We start from the raw sequence: 11087 nt of genomic DNA, 5'->3' as shown, positions 1-11087 counted from the left end.
CTTTCTGAGTTAATTTTAAACAAAGAAAATACGGTGCAAAGAGCAATCATGGTCTTGCCACCCATGCTCAAAATAGACTGTCAGAGAAGTCATTAGTAAAAAAAGTGTGTTGAATACAAATGTTCATCTCTAGAAAGACACTTAAGAACAGTCAATCATTTGGCAGTGTTATAGTTTGGGTTCATAACACTTAAAATTAAGGTGACCATCTGTCCTGTTTTTACCAGAACAGTCCCTTATTTAAGTTGTGTCACAGGCATCCCAACTTCTTTAAGAAAATGAGCAAATTGTCCCATATTTTGTGGGGCTCCTGTTCCTTGGCACCTGGTGTCCCAGGCAGGCAGCCCCTGATGCCAGGGAGCTTCTCTGTGGGGCTGCTGCCCCATTCCCCAGCAGCCCACAGCAGCAGACCCCACTCTCAACAAGCTCCACTATGGGGTGGCTACCTTGTTCCCTGGTGCCCCATGCCTTGGGGAGGCAGCTCCTGCTGCAGGGAATCTCCCCTGCGGGATGGCTGCCCTGTTCTCTGGCATGACAGCCTCTGCTGCCAGGGACTCCTGCTGCAGGGTGGCTGCCACATTCCCTGTCTTCCCTTCCAGTAGACTGCGAAGCCCCTATCCTCTGCTCCCCATTTTCGGGAGGCTGCAGAACCACTATCCCTGGTGCCTCCCCATCAGGAGGTTTTGGAGCCCCCCATCCACAGCTGCTCACTGTGGGGCAGCAGATCCTATCACCAAGGAGCCCTGACATGGGACAGCAGCCCTCCATCCCCAGAGGCTGGTGTCCCCTATTTGCCATAGAGCAACGTGGTCATCCTCCTTAAAATGAATGAGTTTAACAAACCCCCATTCATTCCTGTTTAAAAAAAAAAAGGCAGCAAGACAAAGGAACATCCACATCCATTCAGGAATGATAATGATTCAGGCAGAGAAATTTTTGCTGATTAAGTTTCCACTAGGGGAAAAGGTGTATGTGTAGGTGGGTGAGACAAGTACAGCACCAGGAGAGAGAGAGAGAGAGAGAGAGAGAGAGAGAGAGAGAGAGAGAGAGAGTCAGAAGCAGCACAGCCTGTGAGAAAGCCCTGAGATAAACCCAAGAGAGATTTCTAAGGGCAGAATGTTGCCTGTAAAGGCAAGCTTAGAACAGCAAACAAAAGAACCGCCCTGCAATTTGAGCATTATTGCTCTGTTCACAGAAACAGGACTTTGTACCTTCCATATACGTAACCAAGATTGCAAAGAAAATGCCAAACTCTGTCATCAATTTCTGTTCCTCACTGGAACACCTGCAGAGCTCTGAACTTCACCTAACCACTCTAGTCAAAAGGGGTAACAATACATATTAGCTAGTTTAGTTGCCCCTTACATTGATCTGGGACTCCATAGTCTACCCAGCCTATCCTGTCTCCTGGTGGATTGTGGTTCCTCTGAGCCCATGTCATCTCTACCAGCAGGCTCATAGAATCCTGAAGATTGTCATGAGGGAGGTCTTAGAAAAGCAAAAAAAGGAGACAAAAAGACCCAGCATTTGGGTGTTCGTGTGTGTGGGATTATGTCCCTAATGCCTATGTGAGGCTGAAAATAACAGATCTGCCATAGAGAGAAGAGATACAAAGCACTATTTGGGTAGGTCAAGACTGATTTCTGTTGGTGCTTAGGGACAGAGATCTTGAGGTACAGTGGAAAACCCAAGATTCTTGTAGTACCTAGAGGTGCAGGAGTGGCCAGGAAGAGAGGCAGACAATGGGGAAATGGGTCATAAAAAAGAACTGTAATTTGTGTGCAGAACAGAGGAAAGGTAGTAGTAGTAGTAGTAGCATCCTTCAGTCTACGTAGACTATGGATCACGCCCTTTGTAGTTCCATTTGGCATCCTCATTTGCAGCGTCGGCTGTGACTGTGAAGACCCACACAAGAGTGACAGTCCTTGATGCATCTGTTGCATATGTAATGGGTGTCTGGCAGGTCCTTGCTGTGCTTTCTGTGGACTCGCTTCTCCTTTGCTAGCTGTCTGATCCTCAGCTCGCCCTTCTGAAGGCCCTTGTATAGTTCCTGCCTCCATCTGCTGCGATCGTCTGCCAGCTCCTCCCAGCTGTCTAGCTTGGTGTCTACTTCCCTGAGGTCTCTCGCAAACATCTTTGTAGCGCAGCTGGGGGTGTCCGGGAGGTCTTTTGCCAGAGGCTAGCTCGCCATACAGGATGTCTTTTGGGATCCTTCCATCATTCATTCTGTGGATGTGGCCAAGCCAGCGGAGCCGCCGCTGCCTGAGGAGGGTGTGCATAGTTGGGATTCCAGCTTGCTCAAGGACAGTAGTGTTGGACACTGTCCTTCCACGATATTCCAAGGATGCGCCTGAGGCAGTGCAAGTGGAAGATGTTCAGCCTCTTTTCCTGGCGGGCGTACAGGGTCCAAGTCTGGCTGCCGTAAAGGAGGGTGCTGAGGATGCAGGCTCTGTAGACTTGCATTTTGGTGTGAGTGTACAGCTTGTTGTTATTCCACACTCTCTTGCTGAGTCTGGACAGAGTTGTGGCTGCTTTACCGATCCTCCTATTTAGCTCAATCTCCAAGGACAGGGTGTCAGTGATGGTGGACCTGAGGTAAACGAACTTGTGGACTACCTCTAACGTATAGTTGTCAGTGCTGATTGATGGAGAATCAGCAATGTCCTGAGCAAGTACATTTGTCTTCTTTAGGCTGATGGAGAGCCCAAAGTCCTTGCATGCTTTGGAGAACCAATCCAGCAGCTTCTGAAGCTGGTCTTCTGTGTGTGACACGACAGCAGCGTCATCTGCGAACAGCATGTCTCTGATGAGGACTTCCCGCACCTTAGATTTAGCTTTCAGCCTTGCAAGATTAAACAGTTTCCCGTCAGATCTTGTGTGCACAAGGATGCCCTCTGTTGAAGATCCAAAGGTGTGTTTAAGGAGGAGTGCGAAGATCCTGAACAATGTAGGAGCAAGGACGCATCCTTGTTTGACGCCGCTCCTGATGTTGAAAGCATCCGATAATGTGCCATTGTATTGGACGGTTCGTCTCATGTCTTTGTGGAAAGACTGAATCATCTTGAGTAACTGTGGTGCACAACCTATCTTGTGGAGCAGTTTGTACAGTCCATCCCTGCTGACCAAGTCGAAGGTCTTGGTTAGGTCGATGAAGGCAATATGTAGTGGCTTCCTCTGCTCCCTGCATTTCTCCTGCAGCTGCCTCAGAGAGAAGACCATGTCGACGGTAGATCTCTCTGCGTGGAATCTGCACTGTGATTCAGGATACACCCTCTCAGCAATCTTCTGGAGTCTGCCGAGGATGACGCGAGCGAACAGTTTACCATTGATGCTTAGGAGGGAGATTCCACAGTAATTGTTGCAGTTGCTTCTGTCTCCTTTGTTCTTATACAAGGTTATGATGCTAGTGTCACGCATGTCCTGTGGAACCTCTCCCTCTCTCCAGCACAGGCACAGTTGCTCATGTAGGGGTTCCAGGAGAATGTCTGTGGCACACTTGATTACCTCTGGTGGTATATCATCCTGGCCCGGGGCCTTTCCTACTGCAATGTTGTCAATGGCTTTCTTCAGTTCATCCACAGTTGGTTCCTGATCCAGTTCGTCCATTACTGGTAGGAGTTCGATGGCATTGAGGGCTGAGTCGACCACAATGTTCTTGTGTGAGTACAGCTCGGAGTAGTGCTTGACCCAGTGCTCCATCTGTTTGGCTCTGTCAGTGATGACATCACCACATTTGGATTTCAGAGGTGCTGTCTTGTTCTGCGGGGGTCCTAATGCCTTCTTGATGCTCTCGTACATTCCCCTGAGGTTACCAAAGTCAGCACTGGTCTGGATGCTGCTGCATAGCTCGAGCCAGTAGTTGTTGGCACAGCGCCTGGCCATCTGCTGTACTGTTTTTCTGGCTGCTCTGAGCACTTGCAGGGTATTCTGGCTCGGTGAACGTTTGTACTCCAGGAGCGCAACGTGCTTTTTTTCGGTGGCTGGAATCATCTCATCCGAGTTAGCTTCAAACCAGTGACTTGTGTTTCTAGCTCTTCTTCCAAACACCGACAAGGCCATGTTGTACATTGTATCCCTCAGATGCTGCCATCTGGATGTCACATCAGCACCCCCACGGTTGCTGCGCAGATTCTCCTCAAGGGTCGCTCTGAACTTTTCAGCTGCCTCTGAGTTAGCCATCTTTCTGGCATCGATGTGGGGCCTTCCAGTTGGCTTAGAGTGGTACAGCTTCTTGGGAATCACCTTGAGTTTGGAGCAAACTAATGAGTGATCTGTATCGCAGTCAGCACTATGATAGCTGCGTGTCAGAAGGACGTTTCTGAGGTTATCACATCTAGCAATGACCACATCTAGTTGATGCCAGTGTTTTGAGTGTGGGTGTCTCCAAAACACTCTGTGCTGTGGCTTGGTTTGGAAAAATGTGTTTGTGATGCACAGATTGTGGTACGTGCAAAGTTCGAGAAGACGCTGACCATTTTCATTCATTTTTCCCACACTGAAGTGGCCTAAGCAGGAAGGCCATGAGTCACGATCGGTTCCAACTCTCGCATTGAAGTCACCCAGAATGTACAGCTGTTCACGAGCAGGTATTTGCGCTATGGCAGCACTAAGCACATCATAAAACTTGTCTTTTACTTCCAGTGCGGCGTACAGGTTGGGGTGTAAGCACTGATCAGGTGGACAGGACGAGCGCGAGTTTGAATTATGACCTGAAGGAGTCTTTCTGATCCACCCTTGACTAATTCCACCATTTGTAGAAGGGTGTTTCTGATGGCAAAGCCAACACCATGCTCCCTGGGTTCTTCTTGGGCTTTACCCTGCCAGAAAAAGGTGTAGTCCTTTTCCTTTAGAGATCCCGAATCTGCGAGATATGTCTCTTGCAGAGCAGCAATGTCAACTTGGAGCTTCTTCAGTTCCTCATCGATGACAGCGGTCTTTCGGGTGTCTCTGATGTCCTGAAGATCTTCAGTCAGACCTGTCGGCATGGTCCGCACATTCCAGCAAGCAAGCTTAAAACTTTGATGGTTTCCTTTTCTTGTTGATTTTCTTATTGGTTTGCCTGGTGCTCAGCTTTCAGGTCACTTGTCAGGTTTGGGAACCTTAAGCCTCACGCACCCAGTGAGGCAGGTGAACTGTGGCAGGACAGTACCCTATTGGCTGGGGGCTGCCCAGCTTGAGGCGGGCGGTGACCGTCCAGTGAGATGCAATGATCTCTCCCACCGTCGGAGGCAACCCCTGGTGCTCGTTTTCTACGCCAGTCGAGCAAGAGCTTATAACCGGTATCTGTTACCTCCCGTGTTGGTTCAACGCTGTTAGCGATGCTGGAGTACCTCTCCAGGCGCGAGCTTGGGCGATTATTGGGACCCTGGGCTGCCCAGACACCAGTGTTCCCCTCTCGGCTTTACTGATATAGTCCAAAGGAGAGGATAACCTCTACGTCTGGTACCAGCTCAGCTGCAGAAGTTGCCAGGTCAATGCCAGAAGTTGGCACAGAACCGCCTTAGGACTCCCCTCCAGATTTTCTGTCAGGGTTTACTCCCTTAGCCTTGCTCCTTTCCAGGATAACCCACAAGGCAGTGGGATAGAGGAAAGGTAGGACCTGTCTATAGATCTGAAATACAGAGATCAGGCTGGAACACTGTTGTTCAAGGGCTGTTGGAGATCAAATTAGGACTGTGGATGCCTCTGGCCCTACTGGTGTCATAAAACAGCAGTCTAGGGGCCATAAAACCTAGGAGTTTTCTTAAAATAGGGAGATTCCAGTATTAATCACAACGAATGGAACATTGTATAAAGTCAATTACTGGGTAAGAGCCTGACACTGTACATTCATGCTACTTCTTCAGCAATTATTTTTTAAAATAATTCTGTTTAAATGCAAAATATTTTTATCAAAAATTAATGGTTGAAAATGTAGGAAAACATTTGACACAGAAGAAAATCATAAGAAGGGTTATGAATAAAACTATGTCTGCAACCGGATTTGAATTCACTGCTTCTAATTGCAGACACCAAGCCAGCTCCTGATCCTACTGAAACCAATGCTAAACTTCCCAGTTGGCAAGAGGGAGGTTCTTGTCTGAAGCAGAGGAGTTGGAACGGCTATAGGCTACCCTTACTCATGACTCCTTGGACAAGCAGAATATCAAACTCTTGTGTTTAACAGGCTGGGAACCAAGTGAACAGTATTGTATTAAGTAGACCTAAAGAAAGACAAATAGCCCTGTTGCCTCCTTGGGGCTTATGACCCCCTATTTGAGGGTGGGAGGGGAGTCCAGGCCCACCCACTACTGCAGGTTGCAACCCAAGAACTCTGTACACAGCAGCCCTGTACTGTTTAATCCAATTAATTGCGGCCAGTTCCCTGAGTTTCTTCCTAGCAGGCCTCTTTTATCTCTTCTCTATTCTCAGGCCACAGAAAATCTCCCTTCTCTTGTCACAGAAGAAACTGATCTGCTAAATCCTGCAGATTCTTTTATCTGAGCCTAACTGGCTCTGTTTGTTGTTTTTCTGAGGCCCTTCTCGGCAGGGCTGGAGCATCCACTTTTGATGCTCCAGAGACTGGGGAAACTTGCACTAACGGATATCCTGTAGGGATCTACAAAGGTCAGGTGTACCTGAACACATTAGGCCTACATGCAGGAATTACTGGGAGGGGTGCTTTTTCGTAAATGTGGACCCCCCCATGTGACCCTGCCCTTCTCCCCACATCCTTGGCTCTCCAGCTGGCCCTCTCCTGCCCCTCTCCCTCAGCATCCCTGCTGTCAGTGGCCATGCCTGTTGTGCACTGGGGCCTCTGCTGCCTTACCCTTCTCCCCATCTCCTATCTGTCCTACCAGCCCCCCTGCCCCAGTGTATGGGCCTGAACATCCACTGTCATAAATCACCGGCAAAGTTCTAATCAGCTTCAAAGGGAAGAAACACGGACCCCTTATTCCTTCAAGGAGAGTCAGGAAAGCGGTGCTCACAGGGCTTCTCAAAAAGTGGCAAAATACTTTGCCAGGTCATATGAACAGACATGTGAAACAGAATGTAAACAATGCTGCCTTTATTGCCACAAAGAATGGGGAAAAAAGAAACAAGATGCAACATTCAAGAAATTTTTACATGACATGTTTCAGTACTCTAGTCATCTGAAACAGAACTCTGATATTTGCAAATCTCTCAAGCATCTTAAATTCCACACCTAAAATGCAATATGTGCTTTATATATAAATATTCTTTATGTTTATCCTATTAGGGTTCAAACTGTGTGGTAAATGGACTTGCCAATAAGTAACTGGTTATAGAGCAACACAAAATATTTTAGTTTTATGTTGTATCTTTTATAGCAAAGTCTTTCAAACCACGTTGCAAATATTTGCAATATTAATGAGTATATTTATCCAGAACAGCCATTTTCCTATCCACATAGTTGCTAACCTTTCAGCATGGCAAATGACAATTACATATGTTTGCATGATTGGGCCATAAAATGGAACCACTCCTGACTGGCAATTTCAGCAATTTCAATGGGCATCTCTACACTACCTGCCAAATCAACCGGCAGCAATCAATCCAGCAGGGATTGATTCATCATGTCTAGTATAGAGACAATAAATCAATTGCTGAACATTCTTGAATCTGCATTCTTGCATCTTGCATTCTTGTCATCTAAACAACAAGTATAAGCAGAGTGGTTGGGAGAGCTTCTGCCAATAACTCACCACAGTGAAGACACTGTGGTAAGTAGATCTAACTACATTGACTTCAGATACATTATTCACATAGCTGAAGTTGGTGGCCTGCAATGGTGTAGACCAGGTGACTATAAATGAAACTGGCTATCTTTTAGAAGTGCTGGCAACAGGTGCATATTAATTTACCACCAATATTGTGAGGTTTTAATCTACTATGTGGGCTTGCATTACAAGGCTCTGATTGTGCAAGGCCTTTAGCATAAGGCTAGTCCCTAAGGTAAACATGTCTCTGAAAGATTAAGGCCCAAAAGCATAACCAGAGTAACTGTATTCAAACTATAGCAATAAAAAACATTGGCCGTCTCTATACGTGCACGCTACTTCGAAGTAGTGGCGCCAACTTCGAAATAGCGCCCGTCACGGCTACATGTGTTGGGCGCTATTTTGAAGTTGAAATCGACATTAGGCGGCGAGACATCGAAGTCGCTAACCCCATGAGGGGATGGGAATAGCGCCCTACTTCGAAGTTGAACGTCGAAGTAGGGCACGTGTAGACGATCCGCGTCCCGCAACATCGAAATAGCGGGGTCCGCCATGGCGGCCATCAGCTGAGGGGTTGAGAGACGCTCTCTCTCCAGCCCCTACGGGGCTCTATGGTCACCGTGTGCAGCAGCCCTTAGCCCAGGGCTTCTGGCTGCTGCTACTGCAGCTGGGGATCCATGCTGCATGCACAGGGTCTGCAACCAGTTGTCGGCTCTGTGGATCTTGTGTTGTTTAGTGCAACTGTGTCTGGGAGGGGCCCTTTAAGGGAGCAGCTTGCTGTTGAGTCCGCCCTGTGACCCTGTCTGCAGCTGTTCCTGGCACCCTTATTTCGATGTGTGCTACTTTGGCGTGTAGACGTTCCCTCGCAGAGCCTATTTTGATGTGGTGCTGCCCAACGTCGAAGATGAACGTGGACGTTGCCAGCCCTGGAGGACGTGTAGACGTTGTTCATCAAAATACACTATTTTGATGTCGCTACATCGAAATAAGCTATTTCGATGTAGCATGCACGTGTAGACGTAGCCATTGCCACTCTGTACCATCTTTCAATGTACTTTACAAACATCAAGCCTTACAATAGTCCTGTGAGGTAGGAAAGGATTATTTCCATTTTATAAACTGGAAAATGAAGACATAGAAAGGTTAAGGGAATTGTCCAAAGGACAGTGTTAGAGGTGGAAACAGAACTAGAAAATCTTCTACAAGTTAAATGTACCATAAATGGACACAGAGAGCATACCCTGCATTCAATAGATACATCACAGACTAAATCGAGACCTCCAGACACTTTTGAACAAACCCCCAAATCTTTTTATTTACTCATCATTACTGTTGTTTTTCTTCTTTATTTTCTCTGGAGTTTGGACCTTGACTGTACTTGGAGCAAAATATAATTGATTACCTGAATATCAGGAGACTGTCCTACAACATCTGATCATCTGCTCACCCTAGCATCACCAGGTAGTTAAACACACATCCAGCCCCCAATGGGCATGCAGAAATCTAGAGCTGAACACACATTAAAGATTTTGACTCTAGGGCCAAATTAACCCTAACCACAGATTGTTGGCACAAAATATATGAAAAACCAGCTGACTGGGCTAGCAACTGTCCTGAATGGAAAAGTGGCAACTTTAAGTCCAGAATCTGAGGAAGTGGCTCTTACCCACAAAAGCTCATTACCTAATAAACAAAATTGCTAGTCTTTTAAGGTACCACATGACTGCTTGTTTTTTTCACGAAGCTACAGAGTAACAGGTATCAGGGGGGTAGCTGAGTTAGTTTGTATCTTCAAAAAGAACAAGAAGTCTTGTGGCACCTTATAGACTAACAGTTATTTTGGAGCAAAAGCTTTCGTGGGCAAAGACCCGCTTCATCAGATGCGTCAGTGGGGGTTCCAGAGGAGGGTATAAATATATAGGCTCATGGAAAGGAAGGAGTTCCAGTCAAAAGGAAGGCCACATTTGACAAGGTCAATTTCAGTCACAGAGGATGTGGCTCATTATCAGCAGCTAATGTAGAGGTGTGAACATAGAGGCTGTGGCCACACTTGGCCAAAACTTCAAAATGGCCATGCAAATGGCCATTTTGAAGATTACTAATGAGGCGCTTAATTGAATATTCAGCACCTCATTAGCATTAGGATGCTTCCGGCCATGGCGCTTCGAAAGCGCTGCTTTCGAACGCTCGTGGCTTGGCGTGGCTACATGAGGGTCCTTTTCGAAAGGACCCTGCACCTTTCAAAATCCCCTTATTTCCCTCTGCTGAGAGGAAGAAGGGGATTTCAAAGGCTGTGGGGTCCTTTTGAAAATGACCCATGTAGCGAGCTGAGCTGCGAGCGTTCGAAAGCGCTGCTTTTGAAGCACCACGGCTGGAAGCATCCTATGCTAATGAGTTCCTGAATATTCAATTAAGCGCCTCATTAGTGATGGTCAAAATGGCCATTTGCATGGCCATTTTGAAGTTTTGGCCAAGTGTGGCCACAGCCAGAGAGGAGAAACTGTTTTTGGAACTGGCCAGTCTCTGTTCCATCTTTGGTTGATGGTGTCAAATTTGCAAATGAATTGCAGCTCTGCAGTTTCTCTTTGGAGTCTGTTTTTGACCTTTTTTGTTGCAGGATGGCTACTTTTAAATCTGTTACTGAATGTGAAGGGAGATTGACATGTTCTCCTACAGGTTTTTGTATGTTTCCATTCCTGATGTCTGATTTGTGTCCATTTATTCTTTAAGGTAGCAACTCCCCACTCTGGCCAATGTATATTGCAGTGAGGCACTGCTGGCACATGACAACATATATTAAATCAGTAGCTGTGCAGGTGAATGAGCCTCCGATGGTGTGGTTGATGTGGATAGGTCCTGCGATGGCGTCCTGCTGTAGATATGTGGGCAGAGTTGGCACCGAGGTTTGCTGCAGGGATTGGTTCCTGAGTTAGGGTTACCGTGGTGTGGTCTATAGTCGCTGGTGAGAATGTTTCAGGTGGGCGGGCTGTCTGTAACTAGCCAGGCTACCCCTCTGAGACCTTGTGCAGAAGTGGCCATCTCAGCCAGCCGCACTACAGACCCCGGGAGCCTCCACAGCCCAGATTTCAGGAGCGCACAGGCCGCCCGTTGCAACCCTTTGCTCGGCGGCCTCCGCCACTAGCCCGCAGCCCAGGGGGGCGGCCCTTAGAGCGGCTCGCCTGCCCAGCACACGCCGAGGGGTGTGCCAGCCTGCTCAGCAGAGGGCGCGTGGCGCGGCGGAGGCCCAGCAGGAGAACCCGGGCCAACCGTGCCAAGCGGCGCTTGGACCTGCGGCGGCAGCAGCCCGCCTACCCGGCCGCCCGCGCGCGCCATGGTGTCCCGACCGAGGAATGCGAACAATGCACC

The sequence above is a fragment of the Carettochelys insculpta genome, chromosome 12, assembly GCF_033958435.1.
Source record: "Carettochelys insculpta isolate YL-2023 chromosome 12, ASM3395843v1, whole genome shotgun sequence".
NCBI classification, from domain to species: domain Eukaryota; kingdom Metazoa; phylum Chordata; order Testudines; family Carettochelyidae; genus Carettochelys; species Carettochelys insculpta.
Note: the sequence above shows the minus strand (reverse complement) of the source record.